Source organism: Aotus nancymaae, unplaced genomic scaffold (genome assembly GCF_030222135.1).
Source record: "Aotus nancymaae isolate 86718 unplaced genomic scaffold, 86718_ANA_hifiasm-v0.15.2.pri h1tg000014l, whole genome shotgun sequence".
NCBI lineage: Eukaryota > Metazoa > Chordata > Mammalia > Primates > Aotidae > Aotus > Aotus nancymaae.
In genome coordinates, this window is record NW_026988425.1 from 53,435,906 (window position 1) to 53,448,500 (window position 12,595).

Below are 12,595 nucleotides of genomic sequence, written 5' to 3' on the forward strand. Positions count from 1 at the left end.
GAGGGTTGAGCTGAACTTCAGAGAAATAAACTGTTACATTAGCGGGGTTGCATTAGGTTGAAAGACATTGCTTCAGGAAACCAGAGTAGGCAGATAGTGGGTTTCAGGATAGTGCTGTATTTTGAAATAGTCTCTGGTCACAGACTCAAAGCCAGCAGAAGTTAATGTGGAAGCAAATAACAGTTATTTACCATCTACTTCTGATGAGGGTATCCTTGTAATAATTCTGTCTTCTGACTGATACATTGCAAAAGAATGTGACAAAAGGCAGTCTGACAATGGGACGTGTGTACTCCTTAGCACTAATGTCCATTCAGTATAAGTAAATGAAGAAATGACTTTTGTCACATTACTTATCATAATTAACTGTAAATTATTTCTTCAAATGGAAGTGTCACAAAATAATACTAGAATCTTCTTTGAATTGCTTTCAAATATTAATTCTAAACCTTATATGAGTCTACTTGATTTAAAGGTCAATTGTTCCATGTTCTGAAGTGGGAGATAATTATTTTAAGACTTGGAAACAGTAAAACATTAAGAGAATTGAAGTTGCCCCATAGTCTTAAGTACACTGGGAAAGCATGCTCTGTATTTTAAGCTTCTGCATCCATTACTCATATATGACCCAGGACACCTAATTAAAGAGCTAAAATCAGGATATAGACTAAAATAATCAACAGGAGGCGTGCTTAAATATAATGATAAGAAAATCAATAAAACTATGGATTGTGAATCAAAATGTTTTACTAGACACTTAAGGTTTTCATCTACATCACTTTTAGGAATGTTTTAGTGATCTGGAAAACAATTAAGTCAAGCTTTTCTATTCACTAAACTAACAAAGACCCTTCTGAATACCTGGATCCATTTATCCAAGTATTGAAGAGAATAAATCATAGAGAAAGAAATGGAAGGAAAAGAAAATAAATTTTATGTTTATTAAGTATCTACTAAATAATTGACAAGATCCTAAGAGATTTTTCTAACTATTAAAAATATTTCTAGGCTCAAATTCTTTAAAAATTTTGAAATTAATGTAGACTAATCACTTGAAATAATGTAACACAATTTTTGAACAAGTGTGTAAAAGTCTTCTGGTGTCACTGATTGTCTAATTGTTCAATTCTCTGTATATGAAGATTTTAAAAGTCATAAAAATTATTTCTATTCTACTCTTGAATACAGTCTTAAATAAAAATCCTACTTAGCTATGACTGGTGAGTAAAAGAGTGGTAGATATAGGATTTCATCTTGAAAGCCACTTCCTCCGGAAGTCTTCCCTGCCTCCCGAGATCAGGAGATGTTTCCACCGCACTCTGCAGTTCCTCTTTGTCAGCATCATCACACTAGTAATGACTTATTCAGTGTCTGGCTTCCCTGAGAGACCTAAACACTGTGAGGACATGGATCACATCTGCTTTCCCTCTGGGTCCTCAGTGCTTAGTAAACAGTGTAGAGACATAGAAGCCACAATTATGTTTGTTTAATAAATGGACAAACCAATATTTTCACGGCATCTTAAAAATAAGATGCACCACTGTCATTATATTCTTATATGTGCCTAAATAGGGGCAGAAAATTCATAGCGGGTAATTTAGGTAGGGCTTGTTTATTTTCTTTTTTCTTAGGTGCTCCCTCTGACAAAGCCAAGGTTGTTGCAATAAATAAATAAGAAAACAACAAAACCAGAAAAAAACACTGTCACTGTTATGACCAAAGGAGTTACTGGCCTGTCCCCTAAATAGTTAAAAAAAGTTTTTTTTTTTTTTTTTAAATGAAACATCATTGGGCAGATTTTCAGGGCAGCACTGGTATAGGTGATTAGAGATTAGAGTCACAGTTATGCCATGAACTTGCCATGTGACCTTGAAGATCGTTGCCTGATCTTGCTGAGTTTCAGTGTCTAATCCATTTGGTTCTCATTTGAGAGCCATTGCAAAGAGTGTTTAAGAGGGCTGAATAAGGTAATTTACATAAAAACACTCTGAAAACGGCACGATATTTTAGGCACATACTACTGATGTTTATAAGCTTTTGGGGGAGGTAGGAAAACTATTTTTACACTGTTAGAAACATTTTCAAGTTTTAAAAATTGCCAATTGGTTATTTCATGAGCATGGTATGTAGGCATACCATTTTATCAGTTTCAAAAAGAATATCAGTGTTCAGTTTCAATAGATAATAATTTTCCCTATTAGAAATCTTTATATCCCAGGTATGTAAGAATAAAATATTAGGTGTTATATTTGAAGGTTAATCCTATGAAGAAATTTTAATGTTTTATTTGAAGCATTAAAATCCTCTATGAACTTTGTTTAGAAGATCTAAAAAAATTAGGTGGCAAGAAATTTTACTAAAACTAGCTGATGGAATTTCTTGATTGTTCAAACCCCTAAGCTTCTCCTAAATATAGAAATATTTCTGTTTACTTTTTGAAAAATTATGGGATCCTAGAGACAGGTTGTTTAATTGGGAAAGCATTTGCAACACTGACTCCAATTCATGCTACCCTTATTGTTGACCATGCACCAAATAAGGACAGAAATGGCTTCTTCCAACTTTTTAGAATTATGCTTACAAATAAGCAAAAGCAGTGATGAAACTGCTAGGCTGAGAAACAAAATCACCTTCTTGGGAGAAAGAAAAAAGACCCCCAATACCATGAATCCCTAAATAAAAATCTCATGTGTTGAATTTTGGTGCTGTGGATTTTTTCCATGACTGTTGAATATCTTGCTAAATCTGGTTATCCATTTGTTGGATCCAATAGTCACAAATTTTCCCATTCCTTAGTACTTATTCCTGACCTGTCATCCTCAGACCCCTTCCTTACTCGGACACTTCCTGTGCACTGAATGAGTTTGTGAACCAAACATCACCATAATGTCAGGGTAACTCTTCTAATTCCTCATTTTACTATGATGATATCAACCACTTATTTGGTGTTTATTCTGTGGTGTTTATTGACCTTGCTGAGTTTTAATGTCTCATACATTTGGTTCTCATTTGAGAAAGAGCCATTGCAAAGAGTTTTTGAGAGGACAGAAGAGGGTAACTTACATGAAAGCATTCTGAAGACTCTGCACAGAATTTTAGGGTACCATATATATTATTGTCACAATAATTCATCTGTGTGCTTTGTATTATTTTTCTTCAGTATCACCACTGGGGAAATGAAGGCTTACTAAGTTGAAGTAACTTGACCCTATGATCATACAGCCAATGAGTAGCAGATCTGAGGTTAAAATTGAGGTCCCTCTTACTGCAAAACCTATATCTTAACAAATACATGCCTAGAATATAAGTAAATATAGAAACCAAAAAGGTCAGGTCCCCTTCCTTGGAGAATTAAAGCATGAAGGAAATTTTGAACTTTCACGGCAAAGTCATTTGGTGTCAGATAAGATTTACATAATCTTATTTAATCTTCCAACTCACGAGCAGACATTATCACCACTTTATAGATGAGAAATCTGAGGTTCAGAGAGGTTAAGTAACTTGGCTGACACCACAGAGGTAATATATGACAGACATGTGAGTCCAAGTCAGTTTTGCCTATTTCCAAATCTTGTCTCCATTGTAGCTGGCTTATCTTTCAATTCCTAATTCCAGGGACAAATTTGGCCTGTGAGCCTGGAGTGGGACTGAGGCTGCAAGTGGGGCTGAGTGGGCTCAACTGTGATAACTAGAGAGACAGGAGGCCTGGAGTATAGTTTGGCTTGAGGAAAAGTGATCATGTCAGTGTTTGTATGCATTGTGCACTGCCCTGCACTTTCCCTCTGAATATTCTACATAGGAGAGAAACTGAAACACTTTTCAGTCCATCCAACCACAGGTAGCAATGTGCTAGGGGCTACAGTAGAAATCTGGGTTTTGAGTAACAACAAAAGAAAACAACTTATTGTTATTTGTTTTTGTTTTGTAACAGAATATATAAAACTTAGGGTGCCATTTACTAGCTATCTCTCAGAACCAGGTAAGAAATTTATAATAGACATTTACCCAATTAGGTCATTACTAATAAGCCAATAGGACTGGTTCTGGTTTTTGCTTTTACCACTGACTATCAGCAGGCAGCTGGCATAGCATGGGGTATGTAGGAGATGCTAAACATGCATTTGTGAGAGGAAGGAAGAAGGAAGGAAGGAAGGAAGGAGGGAGGGAAGGAAGGAGGGAAGGAAGGTAAGTAGGCAAAGGGGTAGGCAGGTGGAAGGGAGGGAGGGAAACAGAGAGGGCGGAAGTAAAGAAGGAAAGGAGGCTGGTTGGTTTGATTAGCTGTTGAACAAAATTCCACACAGAAAAGTAGCTTGCTAAGTCTATATCTTTTAGTTCTGTTTATTTCAAAGGATTGTGTGTTTTGTCAGGGTTTTGCTTTCAGTGTTACCACTAATTTTATTTCTATTGGTTTAGTGGTTAAGTGACTTTCCCAAGTTTGGAAAGTGCTAAAAAATGGGACCTTGATGAAAACTTTAGCTTACCTCTAAATTTTAGAGAATAAGTCATTTTTATATCAGGGGCTTTTTCTGTTAAACTTACTGCCTTAAAAACGTAGAAGTAAATTTGAGAACACATAATTATTATTTCATTGGTCAGGTGATATCCAGCAAAATCATATATAGCAAAATTTCGAGTTAAATTTGACTTATTTTTGTTTGATGTATATGTTATAGATGAGTCTTAAGGGATTGAACTTATATTTGAAAATAAAACAAACTTTGGTCAAAGAAACAAAATTACAACTATGAGTTTTTAAGCCTCACTGGGCACTGGATGGTGAAATGCATGAGGCAGCAAGTATTTTTCTAAATATCCTATAAGCGACACTTACAAAAACACACAATCCTTTGAAATAAACAGAGCTGAAAGATATAGACTAGTAAGCTACTTTCTATATGGAATTTTGTTCAACAGCTAATAAAACCAACCAGACTCCTTTCCTTCTTTACTTCCTCCCTCTCTTTCCCTCCATCCCAGACACCCACCTACCCATTTGTCTGCCTGCCTTCCCTCCTTTCCTCCTTTTCTCCTTCCCTCCCTCCCACCAGTCTTTCCTTCCTTCCTTCCTCCTTCCCTCCTTCCTATCCTTCCTTCCTTCCTCTCTTCTTCCCTCCCATCCATCTTTCTTTCCTTCCTTCCTTCCTCCCTCTCACAAATGCATCTTTAGCATCTCCTACATTCCCCATGCTATGCCAGCTGCCTGCTGGTAGTCAATGGTGAACACAATTCGTGCCCAAAGGGAGCTTACAGCTGAACGAACCCAAAACTGAAACTCAAGGGTAATAAGAAATTTGACTGGGCTTACATTTGTTTAAAATATCAGGGCAATAAGAAGAAAAGGAATAGAAAATATTTATAGAAATGAAAAATAACTTGAACTCTTAAGAAAACATGTATATAATTAAGAAGGTGGTGGCCAGGTATGAAGCTCATGCCTGTAATCCCAGCACTTTGGGAGGCCAAGGCGAACAGATCTCTTGAGCCCAGGAGTTGGAGATCAGCCTGGGAAACATGGCTAGACCCCATCTCTACAAAAAAGAGAAAAGTTAGCCAGGCATGGTGTTGTGCATGCCTGCAGTCCTAGCTACTTGGGAGGCCGAGGTAAGAGGATCACTGGAACCTGGGAAATCGAGGCTGCAGTGATTTGTGATTGTGCCACTGCACTCCAGCACTCCAGCCTGGTTGACAGAGTGTGACCCTATCTCTCTCTCTCTCTCTCTCTCTCTACATAGTGTGTATATATATACACACACACATATATATGTATGTATAGTATATATATGTGTATATAATATATATGTATATATAATATATATGTATATATAATATATAATATATATACGTACATATACTATGTATACATAATATATATGTATATATGTGTGTATATATAAATATATAATATGTATATATATGTGTATATATATAATATATAGTGTGTGTATATATATATATATACACACACACACACACACACACACACTAATTACTGCATTTTAGGTTTTTGGGGTACCTGTGAAGAACATGCAAGATTGTTGCATAGGTACATACATGGCAATGTGGTTTGCTGCCTTCCTCCCCATCACCTATATCTGGCATTTCTCCCCATGTTATCCCTCCCCAACTCCCTACCCCCTACTGTCCCTCCCTTAGTTCCCTGCTACAGACCCCAGTGTGTGATACTCCCCTCCCTGTGTCCATGTGTTCTCATTGTTCAACACCCGCCTATGAGTGAGAACATGCGGTGTTTGATTTTCTGTTCTTGTGTCAGTTTGCTGAGAATGATGGTTTCCAGGTTCATCCATGTCCCTACAAAGGACACAAACTCATCGTTTTTGATGGCTGCATAGTATTCCATGGTGTGTATGTGCCACATTTTCCTTGTCCAGTCTATCATCGATGGGCATTTGGGTTGGTTCCAGGTCATTGCTATTGTGAACAGTGCTGCAGTGAACATTCATGTGCATGTGTCCTTATCCTAGAATGATTTATAATCCTTTGGGTATATACCCAGTAATGGGATTGCTCGGTCAAATGGAATTGCTATTTCCAGGTCCTTGAGGAATCACCACACTGTCTTCCACAACGGTTGAACTAATTAACACTCCCACCAACAGTGTAAAAGTGTTCCTATTTCTCCACATCCTCTCCAGCATCTGTGGTCTCCAGATTTTTTAATGATCGCCATGCTAACTGGCGTGAGATGGTATCTCAATGTAGTTTTGATTTGCATTTGTGAGACCCTATCCCTACAAAAAATAAAATGAAATAATTTTTTAGATCATCAACATTAAAAACACATCAAATGAGATGTTTTTGGTGAAACGCCAGTTTGTAATACTGGCCTGGGGGAAATATTTGGCCTCAACCAGTCAATTCTTAACATTCTGTTAAAGTGGAAAGAGCACAGGAGAGACTCATTTATACAGAAGTTCCTATTTCAGCCCAGTGTATGTCTAAATAAGGGCTTCGTGGCTGGGGGTACAGAGAGAGGGGACCTGGTGCCTCCTTATAGTCGCTTGCAACCCAGAAATAATCTTATCTCAGAAAAACATCTCTGTAACCTGTGGTGATAAGCTTTTTCTCAATAAAACATATCAGTAGTGCTCACAACATTAAAAACTGACAAATGGTCCCTTCAAATCCTTCTTATACATATAAAGAAAAAAAAAGGATGCTTTAGTAGGACAATCAGCCCTGGAATAGTCCAGAATTTAACTATTTAGCTGAATTAGAGATGTCTAAAACACAAACTTGATAGAGCATATAAGATCTGTTTCAGAGTAAAAATTTAGAATATGGTTCTTGCCATGTCAAAAAGAGGTTTTTTCCCTCCAAGATGGTATCATAAACATTTTCAAATACACAAAATAATTAAAACAAGTTTATAGTGAACACCTGTGTATCTATTGTTTAGATTCTACCAGTGACATTTAAGAGACTGCTTCTCAACAGGTTAGTGTCATATTAGGAAAGCAGTAAGAATGGTACTGTTATAATGAGACTCATCTGAATAATATTTAGGATTGTGCCTATATTGAACCTAAGTTATAAATCTCTATGTTTTCTTCTGGAGACTATTTCGAAGGAGACTATTTTGTACAGGAAAGACAATGTATTTTTTTTCTATGTCATGTAAACCACAAAATAAATGTGAATTTCCAAATCTTACTAACAAAAATAAATTCATGATAAAAAGTAAATCTAAAGATATGCTCAAGGGGCAAGGCACGGTGGCTCACACCTGTAATCCCAGCACTTTGGGAGGCCGAGGCAGGCAGATCACGAGGTCAAGAGATCAAGACCATTCCGGCCAACATGGTGAAATCCTGTCTCTACAAAAAATACAAAAATTACCTGGACGTGGCAGCATATGCCTATAATCCCAGCTACTCGGGAGGCTGAAGCAGGAGAATCACTTGAACCCGGTAGGTGGAGGTTGCAGTGAGCCGAGATTGCACCACTGCCCTCCAGCCTGGTGACAGAGTGAGACTCTGCCTCAAAAAAAAAAAAAAAAAAAGATATGCTCAAGATTGTGAGTTATCCAAATCAATACCCATAAGTGATAAAAGCTATCAACCATGACATTTTATTCCAGTTTAGACCTAGTAATATGTTTTCAGAATTATCTGAAATAAGGAAATTGTTGGTAAATTATGAGTCAGTGAAGCACTTGGGAATGAGATGATTGGGAACTTTCCACAGTTACTTGTATTGTACAAACTATAATATAATATTTATAAATCAAGAGATTTTTAATAAGTGAGAGGTTTTGAGGTTTTCTGTGGGTATTGTTTTGTTCCCTTTTGACATAATAAAAATGGACTTTACATAAATGTTAGGCCTTGTTTGTTATGAACAAGACGTTGTACTTTTCTAATAAATGGAAAAAATCTCAACCTAAATGACTCTATTTTTCATCAATTTTTTCTGATGTGCCTAGTGTAAAAGTCAGCTTGCTAACTTGGCAGCAATTTGAAACGCAGGTCAAGCTCAGACGACATCACAAGAGTGACAGAGGAAACCTAATTTTAGTCTCCATGAAACTGAAGAACTCACACAATGATGACTGAACACTCAGCCCATGTTTGGAGTTGTACCCTTGCGAAGGCATCCAATCAAGAAGGAGCAAGTACTGCAGAGTCGTGGAGGAAGCTGGTGTGCCCTCAGGTGCTTTGAGAGCTGTGGAAAATCTCAGATTCAGACTGTCGACTTCTCAAGTACATTCAAAGAATGTGTATTTGCAACTCTAATATAAACTCATTAAAGTAGAAGTTCAGAGAAAATGGCCAATCCAGCTATAAATAGCAGAAAGTGGCATTTTTCAAAAAAAAAAGTTAATGTTAATACTTTGTTAAAAAGCATTCTATAAAATTGTCAATACTAAGTAGAATCTAATTACTCTGGAAAAGGATTTCTCATTTAAAATCTATTAATTAAAATATGCACCAAAATGTTGATCATGTTATTTCTGGGTAATAGAATGACAGACTTTTTTTTAGAGTTTCTTTTCCATATGTTTATATTTTCTACCATAAATAAAGATGACTTATATAATCAGATTAAATGAAATAAATGTTATTAAAAAACTGGAGTAGTCAAGTTTCTTTTTTTCCCACCATAAGTTTTAGGTTTTTAGTTGATTAGACTTCAAAGGTCAAGAGTAAAGACTTTCGAATCATACTAAATTAAACATGTCTCATAGATATTTTGCACATTGACAGAATAGTAAGTGGAAAGAGAGAGAAGTCCTGAGAAGCCAGATAGGCATACACATCATTTAACACCTATGATGGTATTATTTAAAATTGAATTATTAATAGAAGCAGCATGATGCAGTCTGCAGAAGCATAACTAGAGAAAACAAAGAAGTCTGCATTACAGAGGGAGAAGAGGAGGCATGGCCAGAAAAAAGCAAGAGAGAGAAAGAAGCAGAGCTCTTAACAGATGTAAAGAAACCCACTTCTTGCCAGTCTGCAAGGAAATTTTCCTTTATGAAGAGCTAGATGTTTGCACAGCGCCCTCTTGTGAAGAGAGGTTTTCGTGACTGTACCTTCACCCAAGAGCCAAGAGCTTCAAGTATCCTTCCAGAGCAATTGCTTAGCTTTCATCAGCTGAGGACTAACTTCCAAGGCTTTTTGAGGATGCATGTATGGGTATGAGTAACACACAGACTTCACATCCGAATTCTCTATTATTAAATATGTACATAAATATTCCACAGAGTTATGCTTCTTAATAATGCTTTAAAAAGAACTTCCTAAAATAGGAAATTAGCATCTATGTTTGTTCCCATGACTTGTGAAACTTGCTCTTTTGCTCTGATTAATGCTGTTTCTCCATTTGGTAAAAGAAAATTTAAAAGTTGAAAATTGGGGACTATATTAAAAACTAAATATTGTCCATTCATCTTAAAAATATGGAGACATTTATATATGAAAGTTTAGTATGCTTATGAGTTCCATTTGAAAATGCGTTAGTCACCTGAAATTTCATATGATAGTCACTGACAAAAATATTACCATTTGAGTAAAATGAGAATTAGAGACATTTGGTGTGCTTGATTTAGCACATTAATTAGAATAAAAATCTTTATTCATGTAAATGATTCCACTGATTTGCAATTATCTGGATAACTGCTCAGAAGGAAAAACCAAATGCTGGATATTTCTTGCAAAAAAGACATTACTGTGGAATATGACACAATGTATGCAAGAAGAGTTGTGCTTTATTGTGATATTTTGACTCAAAACGGGAGAGAAAAAGATTTCTTCTCATATTCACTTGAACAATTGATTGGAAAGTGAGTACAGACTTCACTTTGCCTGTCGGTGTCTATGCTAAATATTTATTGAGGAGCTCATTCATCGTTATTCACTTTCTTAATCAAGCCATCATGAAAAGCATGGCTAGAACCCTGAGTCAGGTAAATAAGTGACTTAGCACAAATCATAATTAAAAAGCAATGGCAACACCAAAGGATGGGTTGGGGTGCCGCTCCATAACCTCCACAAGGTTTTCCAAACCCACCACAAATAACCGTATATCAAAAATAAAAACAATGTGCTTTCTACGTAAATGCATATTCAAGACAAGTCCCCAAGATCCCCTAGCTTCCAAATTGTCATCGCTTCTCAATCTACTACTATCTAGAAATTCGACTGTGGCCTTTGCTGAAAGCTCAGAGTGTTCATTGATGAGCATCACTGTATTCATGTGGAAGAGATGACATGAGGCAGACAAGGATGGAAACAAGTCTGTGTAGGAATCTACACATATCCAGTTCTTGTGCAATGGGCTTTCGAATAGGTTTGTGAAAAAGGCTAACACATCCCAACTCTATCTCCAACCCTGACATTTTGCTTGGTTTTCAGAATGGCACACCCACCTCCTTCTTGGACATTGACATACGGATATTTAATAGTCTTAGGCTGAATTCCTTTCAGGGACACTGGGCAAAGTTTTGGAGTGGGTGGGTAGTTTATTTAGAGAATAGGCAGGAAGGTGATTCTAGGAAGTAAAAGTTAGTGAAGGGGAAGTGGGACAGCAAAGGAAGAAAGGTCAATAGAGTGTCTGTTAATAAGCAAGGGCAGATAGGGCCCAATCTTCCCAGGGACCTTTTGAGGGACCATATATACATGCCTCAGGAGTCCCACTGGAGACTGTGGAACCTGGGGTATATGAGCACCAACTCTGGCCCCTCAATGTTGGAGGGTTGCCACTGGGAATGTTAAAAAATCCTGCAAGTGGTCTCAGCAAGCTCCTTTGTACTGCAGAAAGCCCCGATGTGCCTGAGATGAGAAAGTGACAGAGTCTGCCATAGCTTCAGGGGAACTCTAGAGTAGGTAGAAGGAAATGGAGCAGGGCTCCAAGCATTTTCCACAAACAGGACTATCAAACTTAAGATGCTCAAGCAGAAGTGACACTAAGTCTACTCCTCCCTTGAACTCCCCAAGCTCGTAAACTCCCCAAGTAAATAAAAACATACATTCCCAATTCGTTCAGGCCAAAGCCCTTGAATCATCTTTGACTCATCCCTTTCTCTCTCACTTATGTAAAAATTCGTCATCAAACACGTTTAGCTCTGGTTTCAAAACATCGCCAGAATCTGGTCCCTTCTCGCCATCTCCACTCCCATCACCCTGCTCCAAGTCACTACTCTCTCCTTCCCAGGCTATTGCAGCGGCCTCATAACCATTTTCCCTGCTTCTACTCTTGCCCCAACTCTATTCTTCACAGAGCACCCAGAGTGATCCTTTGAAAATGTATGCCATTTCTCTGCCCAAAACCCTTTACTAGTTTCCCACTCCATTTGGGATAAAATCCAAACTCTTTACCACAGTTTTCAAAAGCCCTCTGCTCTCTTTTTGGCCTCCTCTTCTATTCTCTCTCTTGCTTACTTGGTTCCCACAATACTTGTCATTGTCTTCTTCCTCCTTGAGCACAATGTGCCTCCTCCTACCTAAGAAACTTTGCACTTGCTATTTCTTCTTCCGGAAACACTGTTCCTTTGGATATCTGCATAATTCACTCATTTGGTTAAGATTTAAATGTCAGTTTAAGAGTGATACCTATTCTGACTTTTTAATCTAAAATCACAGTCCTTTCACTATTTTGTTACTCTGCATTAACTTTCTTCATAGATCTAACCATCATGACACACATATTTTGAATGTGTTAATATTTTGTACTATCATCCCCCCCCAAAAAATTAAATTCTTTCAGAGAAGTGACAGGTTTGGTCACTACTGTTTGGCCAACAACTAGAATAGGGCCGGATAGTGGTAATGGTTCAATATATATTTGCTAAGTGAATTAATTCACTGTTCTGAGAGCCATATGAGATAAGTACCGATACTTACTAATTAAACACTTAAGCGTTATGACTGTCCTATATCAATATAGTGTAAGCAGCCCCTGCTCTCTAGAAGCATGAATATCCAAGATATAGTACAAGTATCAGAGTTTAGACCTGCAAGCTTGTCCAACCCACAGCCTGTGGGCCACATGGTCCAGGATGGCTTTGAATGTGGCACAACACAAATTCATAAACTATCTTAAAATATTATGAGATTTTCTGCAATTTTTCTTTCTT

At 37.3% G+C, this 12,595-nt stretch overlaps 1 protein-coding gene across 6 annotated transcripts in view; it reads right to left on the minus strand.

Annotated features, from left to right (window-relative positions):
* Positions 1 to 12,595, minus strand: part of PDE4D (phosphodiesterase 4D) — a 1,389,427-nt gene that overhangs the window by 399,960 nt on the left and 976,872 nt on the right. The gene's annotated exons all lie outside the window — the stretch shown is intronic.